Here is a 12,034-nt window from a genome sequence, read left to right on the forward strand (position 1 = left end):
CCAGCTGCAGGCTACGGTTAAGATGTGGGTGGGGTGGATCTGACACCCCTTGGAGAGGTCCCATGGGAAAATACCCAGCCATGACTTATGAAATAAACAGGGAATTCTCGATTCAGATGTGATGGCTGAGGCTGAAGGGAAGTACCCTGGGCCATCTCCTCTCCCTCACTATGCAACAGAGGAGGCAGGTAGAAGGGGAAAAACATCACACCCAGGGCTCCATGGGGAGGGCAATTATCAGCCCCATCCCCATTTGCCTTCTGGGTCTGAGGGGCCATGGGCATGCAAGGGGGAGGGGTGGCTCTGCAGGGCCTACTAACCCACCAGGACAATCCCTGCCAGGAGAGCATGCCAACCCCTCCCCCTTTGCGTGTGCCACTAGGGACACATGAAAACAAGCTGGGGCCCTAGACCCCCTGGGACTCCACCACCACTTGGAGTGATGGTTCCCCCCAATCCCCTCAGGAGAGCCAGGGCAGCAAAAGGAGTCCCTTCACTGCCATGCCCCAGAAGCTGCTGACACCCTAAAGAGTTGCATAGAGCAGTTTACCCCTCCCAGCTACCTGCAGACTCAGGCAGACAGTGCTGCAATGGCTACAAGCTGGTCATGGGCCCAAGCACAAGGACTATAACTGTCACTTAAAAGGGAAAAGGGAGTTGCAATTCTCATGTAGTCACATGCCTCCAGGAGCTGGGGGCCCAGGCCAAGGGTGAGAGGGGCTATTCCTTGGTAAAGCTAAGGGATTGGTGGGCCCAGATGTTGCCTAGAGAAGCACAGAGGAGCTAGCCTTTCACCTGGCACTCCACAAACCTATGCACTTCCCCCACTATCTCACAGCAAAACATGACAACACATGATGAGCATTCCCTCAGTTCTGAACCAGGGATAGCTGGGAAGTGTCCCACTGAGAGGTAGATGCTGGCTGCTCACACTGTGGGCAGTTTGTTACTTGCTAGATGAAACCCCAATATTGTACCAGCAACTGCTAATGTGCCAGGATCGACCTGAGCATATCCCCACTGCAGGGCTAGCAAGCAGCTTAGAAAGCCAACTGGGACCTAGCCTGGGCCAAGCAGGGCCCAATGCATGATCAGAGCCAAATACTTTGAGGGCAGCTAGGTGTATATGGCCTTTTGACCTGCATTCATCTCCAGGGTGTAATGCAGCATGGCAGCTAAGTTAGAGCTGCGCAAAACTCAAATTTCCATTGCAGAGGAAATATTGACAGTTTGACATTTGTTTTCATTTCAAAATCACAATGAAAAAGATTTAAGATTCTCTGCAAAATGCAAATTCTGAAGAGTTTTGGTTTTAGAAAATTTGTGATTTTGAAATTTCATTTAGAAATTTATTTTCATAGTATTTAATGACCATGTCAGTAGCACATTGTACATACTACTACCACCACCACGTCAGGAAAAAATATTAAACTATAAAAATGAGAAACTCATTTTCGTTTAAGATTCTGAGCTCTTTTGAAATTTTCAAAAACAATGTTCTCCAAAATGAACCTTTTCACTTCAAAATATTTTTCCCTTGCAATTTTTTTTGCCAAAAACAAAACAGTTTTTCCCACACAAAAAATACTTGTTTTAGTCAAAACAGCTTTTTGCCAATGAAATACTGTTTAGACTAAAACCAGCTCTATGCTGAACACCTACTTCAAGGACGCCACATATATTCCAACATTGTAACTGGAAAATAGTGTGCAAACACACTGACCACAGGTTACATAGGACCTAATTAAAAACAAGTTGAGAGATACATGCAATTCTTGTGCAGATTTTTTGTCTGTTAACAGCTTACCGCAATCCTCTGCCAGCATCATAGATGTATTTGTTTAAAACAAGAGGAAATAGGGAAGACATTATTTCAAGCTTCATCAGAAACATGAAAGGAAATATCAATATCTGGCAACCAAAATTAAAAATAGAAGCTCCTGTTTTCTGCAGGACTGTCTCAGTGCATGACTCACCACTGCAGCACCTCCTGCTGGTCATCTCAGGGAATTAGCATTTCTACCCTCCAGAGCACCTTCTGCAGGCCAGTATCCCACTGCCACTGGCCCCCATGTCCCTCCCAGGACCTGGTGCCCCTTGTCTTTGGGGTGCTGCACCCTAGCAATACCCCCAGAGTCTCAGGGTCTCCCCACCCAGGGGAACCCCCAACCCTCTATCCCCACCTTGCCTCAGTCACAGGCTACTGCCAGTCACCATCTAGACCCCACTCACTGGGGCAGACTGCAGTGTAAAATCCACTCATCATAGGCAAGGGGGGTTTGGACCTGCTGCCTCTGCCTACCCATGGGCTGCCCCCTGCAACCCCAGTACCTAATTGGCCTTCCACTAGGCTACAGCCTGGGGGGTTTCCAGGCCAGACCGCCCCAGCTCCCTTGGCCTTCCCCCAGGTCTGCTCCACTCCAAGTACCTTCGCTCAACTCCCTGCAGCAAGGTCCCTCCTTCTCAAAGCTAGAGAGAGTCTGTCTCTGGCTTCAGGCCCCAGCCTTCTTATAAGAGCCTGCTGGGCCCTCATTAAGCCAGTCTTGGCCTGATTGGGACATTGCCCCCTGCTGAGGCGGCTTTCCCTAATCAGCCCCGCTTTTCCCTCCCTGCCACAGCCCTCTCCCTGGGGCTGTTTTAAGCTTTTTAAGGCAGGAGCAGGTGACCACCCTGCTACAAGGACCTACACCCAGTGGGCCAGCCTCTACTCTACCCTGGTCCCAAGGCCCACCGGGGATATCAGTTGGCGGCTCCTCCATGGGGCTGTGAGCATGGGCGTGTACTTGGTGCAGTTTACCCCTGTCCTGGACACCTGCCCCTTCTGCGGCGTGAGGGAGACCCTGGCGCACGTTTACTTAGAGTGCGCCAGGTTGCAGCCCCTATACCGGCTCCTCACCAATATCCTGTTACGTTTCTGGCTGCACTTTTCCCCTCACCTCCTTCTCTACGCACTCCCTATCCGTGGCCCCACAAAGTCACGGGACCTCCTGGTCAACCTCCTCCTCGTCCTGGCTAAAATGGCCATCTACACGACCAGGGAGAGGCGGTTGGCCAATGGAGACTCTTGCGACTGTGGGGCTTGTTTCCAGTCCTTACTCTGTTCACGTATCCGGGCAGAGTTCCTCTGGGCGGCGTCCACTGGCTCCCTTGATGCCTTCGAGGAGCAGTGGGCGCTGTCCGGGGTTCTCTGCTCGGTGTCCCTGTCAGGCTCCCTTCTTATGACCCTTTGACCACACTCCTGTCCCTGTTCTTTTATTAGTTGTCCCCCGAAATTAGTGGGTTTCTGAGGTCCTGTAGATCCTCCCCTTAGGCTGGGGGGGGGGATCCTTTAGCATTGGGCGGGCCTCCGCCCGCCCACTTCCCAGAACCCAATAGGTACAAGGACCTACAGTGTTTTCTGGCTTGCTGCATGAAAGGGAAGGAGGGACTCAGCAAAGGGCTGTCATTGGCAGCTCTGTCTGCAAGATGTGCATCATAGGAGTCACTAACTAGTGGGCACAATCCTGCAATGCGCTCTGCAGCCCTTAGGAGATGTTGAGCACGTCAATGGATCAGGCCCCAGAAGAACCATGGGGCTGTTCCCCTCCTATGAAAACCTAGAAGAGCAATCTCCGCCTTTTGGGGAAAGGGACAGAATAACAAAAGAATTTAAAAAACCCTCCTTGCTCAGAGTAACTCTTTGAATTACACCTCATGAGTTGTACTGACAGATGGCAGCATGGTCCATTTCCATCACATGCCCCTCACAGTGGGGCTGGATTTTCAAACTTGGCCTCCCTGTGTAGGCAGATTTTTGCATGCACAATCCACCCCTCCCCGCTCGCCCCCAACACTAATACATAGAAACAAGTTTCTAGGTATAGATACTACCATCTAAGTATCCCACTACACCTGGAAAGTGAGGGAGATGTCACAAGACAGCACTTGTACAACAGTGCCCCAAGGAATGGAGGTCAAGCTGGGAGTTCTGAGTTCTGCTTCCTATAGTCACCCATTCTCCATTCTGTCCCAGGCTGATGGCATTTGAAATGCACACAGTTTAAGGGGCACTATTAGTGCAAGGGTGTTGACACCTGAATACCTGCTGGCTTGGATCTTTCATTAACCTGACCAGCTCCTTCCCCCAAAAGAGGGTTGCACAGCTCTTCACAAATGCTGGCTAATTAAGATTCCCAACAACCTCAAGGCTAGGGCTGGGTGGAAATTTTCCATCAAAACAGAAATTGGGGTCTGACTATATGAAACTGGTCATTGAAAGTGACTGCTTTTGGGGGATATTTTTTTTTAATTTCTATCAAAAAAACCAAAACACCCAAGCAAAAAAAACCTGCCACAATATATTTTGCTTTGGAAATGCTACTGCAGTGCCTTATGTGAGTTGTAGTTCAGGTGCTTTAGTCCTCTCACAAAAAATAAAATGTGATTGAACAACTAGCAAAGTTACCATAGACAATAAAGGGGTAGGGAGGCAGGTCACGATAAGTAAAGAATGTGTCAGAGATCTTCTGACCAATTTGAATGAATTAAAATCAGCGGGACTGAATGTTATTCACCCCAGGATGCTGAAGAAATTATTTGAAGAAATCTCGGAGCTTCTGGCAATAATATTTGCAAACTCATGGATGACAGGAGAGGTCCCAGAACACTGGAGAAAGCTAACACAGTGCCCATCTTTAAAAAGAGGGGAAAGGAGGAGCCGGGGAATGAACTATAGACCAGTCAGCCTGACCTCAATACCTGGGAAGCCACTAGAGCAATGTATAAAACATCCCATTTGCGAATACCTGGAGGATGGAGGGGTGATCACTACCAGCCAGCATGGATTTACTAAGGGCTAGTCTACACTGGCAACACTAAAGCGCTCTAAAAAAAACATCTCCATGAGGGGCTCAGCCCCCATCGCTGGTGCATTGTCTACACTGGTGCTTTACAACGCTGAAACTTGCTGTGCTCAGGGGGGTGTTTTTTCACACCCCTGAGCGAGAAAGTTGCAGGGCTGTAAATTGCCATTGTAGACAAGCCCTAAGAACAAATCATGCCAAACCAGCTTGATTTCCCTCTTTGGCAGTGTATCTGGTTTGGTGGATGGGGGAATGCAGTGGACATCATATACCTGGACTTCAGCAAGGCTTTTGACACAGTCTCACGTGGCATTCTGATAAGTAAGCTAGAGAATGGGGGCTTGAGAGAACTACCATTAAGTGGATACATAATTGGTTAAACTTGAAGCTGTCAGGAAGGAGTTAAAATTCAGCCAGAAGAAAAGACAGAAACTGCTGAGAAGCAAGGACATAGTTTCTGTCAATACCTGATAACTTAGCTTACCTTATATGGTCAATGCCCACCCAGTAACTCAGTTCTTAGAACAATGCTACCCACCACCACCTCCTTCCCCCGCAAGGTAGTCATAGATGTTTGATGCAATTAGGATAACCTCTATATGTACGTACTGTTCTTATTTTTATCTTTGTTCAGGGTTCTTTCTCGACTTGTAACAATGTCTGTCTCTGTATGTACAGATAAATGCAAATGAATTGATAAAAGAATGAATATAACTGGCCACAGTGGCACCATATTTTTGAAGCTGCTTGTCTGTCTTCCCAGTACCATAAATAAACCCCCTTCAATATTGTCTGTGCGTGCCTGATTCTTGGGGAAAAGAATCTTTTTGCCTAACAGTTTTGGCACTGCAAGCAGGATGTGATCAGGAATCCTCGGAGAGTTTCTCACAACCAGGGATAGAGGTGAGTACCTTTTTAAAATGGCCATCTACGTGACCAGGGAGAGGCGGTTGGCCAATGGAGACTCCTGCGACTGTGGGGCTTGTTTCCTGATCCTTAGTCCGTTCACGTCTCCAGGCGGAGTTCCTCTGGGCGGCGTCTGCTGGCTCCCGCGATGCCTTTGAGGAGCAGTGAGCGCTGTCCGGGGTTCTCTGCTCGGTGTTCCTGTCAGGCTCCCTTCTTATGACCCTTTGACTGCACTCTTGCCCCTGTTCTTTTATTAGTTGTCCCCCACAATTAGTGGGTTTCTGAGGCCCTGTGGAACCTCCCCTTAGGCTGGGGGGGGGGATCCGTTAGCATGGGGCGGGCTTTGCCTGCCCCGTTTCCCGGAAACCCAATAGATACTTACCACCTCTAGCACACACCTTGGTTTGGGACTCTCTGAAGCACCCCTCCACACCCCTTTTTTAATACAAACCACATATAGGACACACAGGCAAGAGGACTGAATGGGACTGTGTTTGTTCAGTGATTGTTGGGGTGCAGGGATCACTGGAGGCAAAGGCTGTACTGCCAGGTTCTGCGCACCAGAGTGTGTGCTGCAATAAACTGAGTACAAGGGTGTGCTCAGTCAGTCTCCCCTGAAGCACTGCTTAAGTGGGTTTCAGGAAGCTGGGATACAATGTCTTATGAATTGCCCCAGAATGCGTCAACAATACTCTCCATGGGGGGGCGGGGGACGACTCACTGGCGTGCCCCAGGGTGCACCAGTGATATCCTCTACAGGAGGGAGACTCATTGGCTGGCCCCAGGGAACATCAGTGATGCCCTCCAGGGGAGGGCGACTCATTGATTTTATGAAAGGGAAACATGAGAAGATTCAAAAAAGATAATGGCAAAAGATGGATGGAATGAAGGACATGATCATTCCCCTCTATTCGGCATTGCTGAGGCCTCATCTGGAGTACTGTGTCCAGTTTTGGGCTCCACACTACAATAAGGATGTGGAAACATTGGAAAGAGTCCAGCGGAGGGTATCAAAATGATTAGGGGGCTGGAGCACATGACTTTTGAGGAGAGGCTGAGGGAACGGGGATTGTTTAGTCTGCAGAAGAGAAGAATGAGGGGGGATTGATAGCTGCTTTCAACTACCCGAAAGGGGGTTCCAAAGAGGATGGATCTAGACTGTTCTCAGTGGTACCAGATGACAGAACGAGGAGTAATGGTTTCAAGTTGCAGTGGGGGAGATTTAGGTTGGATATTAGGAAACACTTTCACTAGGAGGGTGGTGAAACACTAGAATGGGTTACCTAGGGAGGTGGTAGAATCTCCTTCCTTAGAGGTTTTTAAGGTCAGGCTTGACAAAGCCCTGGCTGGGATGATTTAGTTGGGGGTTGGTCCTGCTTTGAGCAGGGGGTTGGACTAGATGACCTCCTGAGGTCCCTTCCAACCCTGATATTCTATGATTCTAAGATATGAGTATGATGGATAGCATGTTGTGGTGGTCTGGTCAGATGAAAGGAAGATTAGAGAAAGGAATTGTAATAATGTATTGCGAACATGAAAGAAAATTACAAGAGTTGGAAACACTCCAAAAGTCTCTTACATCAGAGCTCTAATCAAAAGGCAGATTGCAGCCGCAAGCTGAGCAAGCTTAAAGCAGAAAACAAGGCTCTAAAAGCAAAACTAAAAAACCCCCCAGAAGACAACCTTCTCTGCACATCCTATTGTTGTTAGCATACAACAGAAGGGTAATTTTACTAACCCCAACTCAAGCAGCGATACTGATAAAGACCAAAATGAAATTAATTGGAAACACCTTGAGAAACAAATTCAAAATTGGAACCCGGCCCACATTGGGGAAGATCAAGATCATTGGCCCCCTCCTCCTCCTCTCTCCCCTTTTAACCCAAAATTAAGTGCCAGTGCTCCCTTGGCCCCTCTCCAAGTGACCTCTTGGTGGTCAGGGACAGGTGAAAACAGAGTGGCTCATAATACTTATAAGTACACTCCTCTCAGCACTGAGGAAATGAGGGGCTTACTAAAAGATCTCCCTGATTTAAAGCCTAAAGACCCAAATTTGATTTTCTGGAAAAGAATAAGCCAGATGATTACCACCTATATGTTACATCCCAGGGGTCTTTATATCTTAACAAAAGCTAAATGCCCCGATCTATCATGGGCCAAGATCCCTACAGAAGGACACCGAAACGGTGTTAGGGCCTCGGTTAAATTTGAATCTGAAAATGATATGACTCTTACTTGCCCTGAGTTTAAGGAAGCCATCCAAGAAGCCTTGGGAAACGGAGCTGGTAATTGGGGACTGATCATGGGCTGCGTACAAGGCAAGGATGAGCCGGCCTTTCAGTATTGTGAGAGAAAGTGGGAGATGTATTCCAGCAATGCAGGCATTGCAGATCCAAAGAAAATGGATCAGGCATTTTTAAAGATGTTAAAGGAAGGTTTTAACTCCCACCTGCGAACAGCCCTTAATTTGGGAGTAAACCCAAGCTCTGATTATGAATCCATCTGTATGTGGGCCTCTGAATGCGAAGCCAGACAAGCTAAAGAAATAAGGAGCAAGGCTACTCGCATTGCTGTGGTAACAGCAAAAGATAATGTAGCCTGCTATAATTGTGGGCGTCTCGGGCATACCCAAAAGAACTGCAAACACAAAAACCTAAAAGCCTAGTCAGGGACAAAATCACAGCCAGTTAAATCCCTTCAGTACTTCACTGCCCTTTCAACCTGTTCCTGCCCCCACACACCCCCTACCTCCCAGCCTTTTGTATGCAGAGAGACCGGACATTGGGCAGCCGGGTGTCCAAGCCAAATAACTCTGGGTAACCAACAACAGCCCCACCCAGCGTCTCAACCAACTGCCAACCCTTACTCACACTTGAGTAAAGAGGAAGTGGCCAGGCTTTTAAATTCCATGGCCTGCTAGGATCCAGTGGCTCCCCCTCCCCTCTTACCTGTCAGTACTGCTGATGCAGATATAAATCCCTTGAGGCCACACTTACAAGCATGGATAAGGGACCAGCCATGCACAATTCTCATGGACACGGAAGCGTCTGTTTCTATTACTGACCTCCCCCTCCCCACTACTAACCAGTATATTACTATTTCAGGGGTAGGAGGTGCACAACTCACGGCTTACAAAAGCTATCCTGTTCTTGTAGAATCTAATCTATTCTTTTGGACCCATTCCTTTTATGTAGCTTCAAATGCAGAGGGGACTATTTGGGGCATGGATGTCCTCTGCGACATTGCAGCAATTCTTAACCTTGCTCAGAGTACAGTTACTGATAAACTTATGCATACTCATACCATCCCCCTCCGCAATTATGCATTTCTCTCTTCTGTTGCACTACCAAATCTGTAGCTCTTCCTTGGGATACATCTAATCATTTTTCAAGAATTATGTTCCAGGTTCCCTTCTATTTGAGCAGAAAATAAGCTGTCTTGCAGTTCGATGCCTGCTCATCTTTGCCCACCCTTCCAGGTTACCAGTCAATTTCCTCCACCTACCAAGCAATACCCCTCAAATCTGAGGCCATGGACATGGTAGGTAATATTTACTCTTTACTTCAGCAAGGCATAATGGTTCCTTGTAGAAGTGCACCCTCTTAAGCACTCTCTTAAGCCCAGGACCCTCCAGAGACCCCCTCTTGGACAGTCGTACAAGAGGGAAATCAGGTCATAGTATTGGCCCACACAAATACCTCTATGAAAGTGCAAGGAATTCCAACATGGGGTCATAAAACCTATGTAAAATGTATAAATACATTCATTTTGTTTATATTGTATCCTTTTAGGTAACAAATGTGACTCCCCACGTTAATCCTCCTGGCAAACATACCTGATGCAGCCTCCTGGGATCTGCCCTTGGTACATGTTACACAAGATACCTGTTTCAAAGCTGGCCAGTATGTGCAACTCTCTACAGGAGGCAGCAGTGAATGAGTAAAGAAACCAGCCATTTGGCTTGCCTCCAGACTGGACCACCTGGGACCTATCGTGGTTACAGCTGGCCTCCAAAAACATCTAGGCTCCAAAGTCTCAATCCACTACCACAGCCAGGAAGCAGTCTTCAGCTCCCTCCCTGCATCTCACTGGCTCTGAACTGTAACTGGGTATTTAACTTCAGGGAATGTGGGCACATGCATGTAGAACTCCCAATTTCGGAATGCAAGATCACAAAATGTTGTTTCAAAGGCCAAACCAACCAAGCCCTTAGACATACCAACACCAGGTTATCTTATGCTCTGACTGCAATTGATGTAGCCATAGAGGATTTTTAGAAAATCATTGAGAAAACCTCCAATGCTATTGTCAACTTGGCCAAGTCACAAGCTAAAGGTCGTGCTTGTGATATGCTGGCTCGTGATCTGTTTAACATTGCAAAAAAAAAAAAAACAACCCAAACATGTTAGATGTATGCCTGGGTTTTACCCGTCCCATACCCTTTCCTCCCTCGCCATTGCTCACATTGCGGGCATCTCTACACAACTAATAGTAGCCTCTCTACTTCCTTCAGACTCACCCTCCTCCAATTTCCTTCTTGTGTATCCTTCTGTTATTCTTACTCATGTGTTTCCTCCTTCTTTCCATTTCAAGTCTACTGAATATGTGGCTAATAATATGGTGTACAAAGTAGGACTGTCTGGATACCTGACACCATCCCCTAACAATGCTACACTGATGACAACCTCGGACTGTTGCACAAAAACAGACAATTACATCGTGTGCTCCTGTTCTACTCTTCGCCCTATGACCTCGTCCTCTTCTGTTGTTGTGGATCTCCTTCCTTTTGCAGATGGTGAAGTTGCTGTACAAGTATCCGCTACCCAGTGGTGTTTCATCACCACTGCATCTTATTACATGTACGCACCATTACAGTTCCAGGCAAACGCTTCCATGTGCCTGCAGATTACTGACTCATTTACCCTAGGTGATGTGCACATCACAAGAAGGAAATTAGTGAAATTTCCCTAGGTGATGTGCCCTTCATGTTCACTAAAATGAGAGCAACTCCTTGGTGGTATAACAACCTGTACCTAGACAACACATGGGTTCAACTGGCCAAGGAGCTCCTACTCAAAGTGGTCCTGGCTGCTGCATCTGCATTTACCACCGTTCATAACCACGTCACTAAAGGTTGCATTCAAGTCCAGCTCTCCAATCAAACCATCACCCAACTGAAAGATCCTGTTCATAATGCATCTTACAGCCCCATCTCCTGGTGGACAATTGTCCAAACAACAGCTGCTGCTGCTGCTTCTATATTTATGTTACTAACTTCTCTTGTCATGTGTAGGTACTTTAAACACATGCTTAAAAATCTTACTATTGTGACAAAGTTCCTCCTCTACCTTGGTGGGTCCTGCACTTATTGGCGGATTTGCTCGCCTCACAGATTCACCCAGGGTCCGGGTCCACTCGGCCGGGTCCAAGCCGGGCCAGGCCGGAGCCGCTGGGCCAGGACCGGGACCGGCGCCGTGGGGCCTGAGCCGGGTTGGAGCCATGGGGGAGCCGGGGGCGCTTGGCCGGGGCCAGGCTAGGGCCAGGAAGCCGGGCCGGACTGGACCACGCCGCGCCTCTTTGGAGTCCTCCTCACACTTCCGGCCCCAGCTTACCTGCCTGCTGCTTGTTTCAGGCTTCCTGCGAACATCTGATTCTCGGGAAGCAGGGGAGGGGGAGGAGAAGAGAGGGGGAGCATTCAGGGGAGGAGTGGGAAGTGAGCTGGGGCCAGGGGCGGGGTGGACAGCTGCCGGAGCTTTTGTTAAATTTAAAAGCCCTTTTAGAACTGGTTGTCCCGGAACAACCAATTCTAAAACGGCTTCTAAATTTAACAACTGGTTCCTGCCGGTGGGAACCGGTGGGAACCGGCTCCAGCTCACCACTGACTGCAGCTGTCTAGAGTGCCTCCTGGTACAGTTGTGCGACAGCTACAACTCCCTGGGCTGCTTCCCCATGGCCTCCTCCCAACACCTTCTTTGTCCTCACCACCGGACATTCCTCCTGATGTCTGATAACGCTCATACTTCTCAGTCCTCCAACAGCATGCCTACTCACTCTCAGCTTTTTGCATGCCTCTTGCTCCCAGTCCCTCACACGCACTTCCTCTTCTCTGGCTTCCTTTGGCCTGATTGGAGTGAGCCCTTTTATAGCATTAAAGGGGCCTTAATTAGAGTCAGGTGCTTATCAGCCTCACCTGACTCTTAGCAGCTTAATTGGAGTCAGGTGTTCTCATTAGCCTGGAGCAGCCCCTGCTCTGGTCACTCAGGGAACAGAAAGCTTTCTCCAGTGGC

At 48.4% G+C, this 12,034-nt stretch overlaps 1 protein-coding gene across 1 annotated transcript in view; it reads left to right on the forward strand.

Moving 5' to 3' along the window:
• The window catches only part of ISLR (immunoglobulin superfamily containing leucine rich repeat), a 33,493-nt gene extending 22,546 nt beyond the window's left edge, over window positions 1-10,947 (forward strand). Inside the window, exon 2 of the transcript XR_005585828.1 lies at window positions 9,539-10,947. The gene's annotated coding sequence lies outside the window, so the exon portion shown is untranslated. The remainder of the gene's footprint in view (window positions 1-9,538) is intronic.
• Window positions 10,948-12,034: the final 1,087 nt, after the last annotated feature.

This window comes from Mauremys reevesii, linkage group 10 (assembly GCF_016161935.1).
Source record: "Mauremys reevesii isolate NIE-2019 linkage group 10, ASM1616193v1, whole genome shotgun sequence".
NCBI classification, from domain to species: Eukaryota; Metazoa; Chordata; order Testudines; family Geoemydidae; genus Mauremys; species Mauremys reevesii.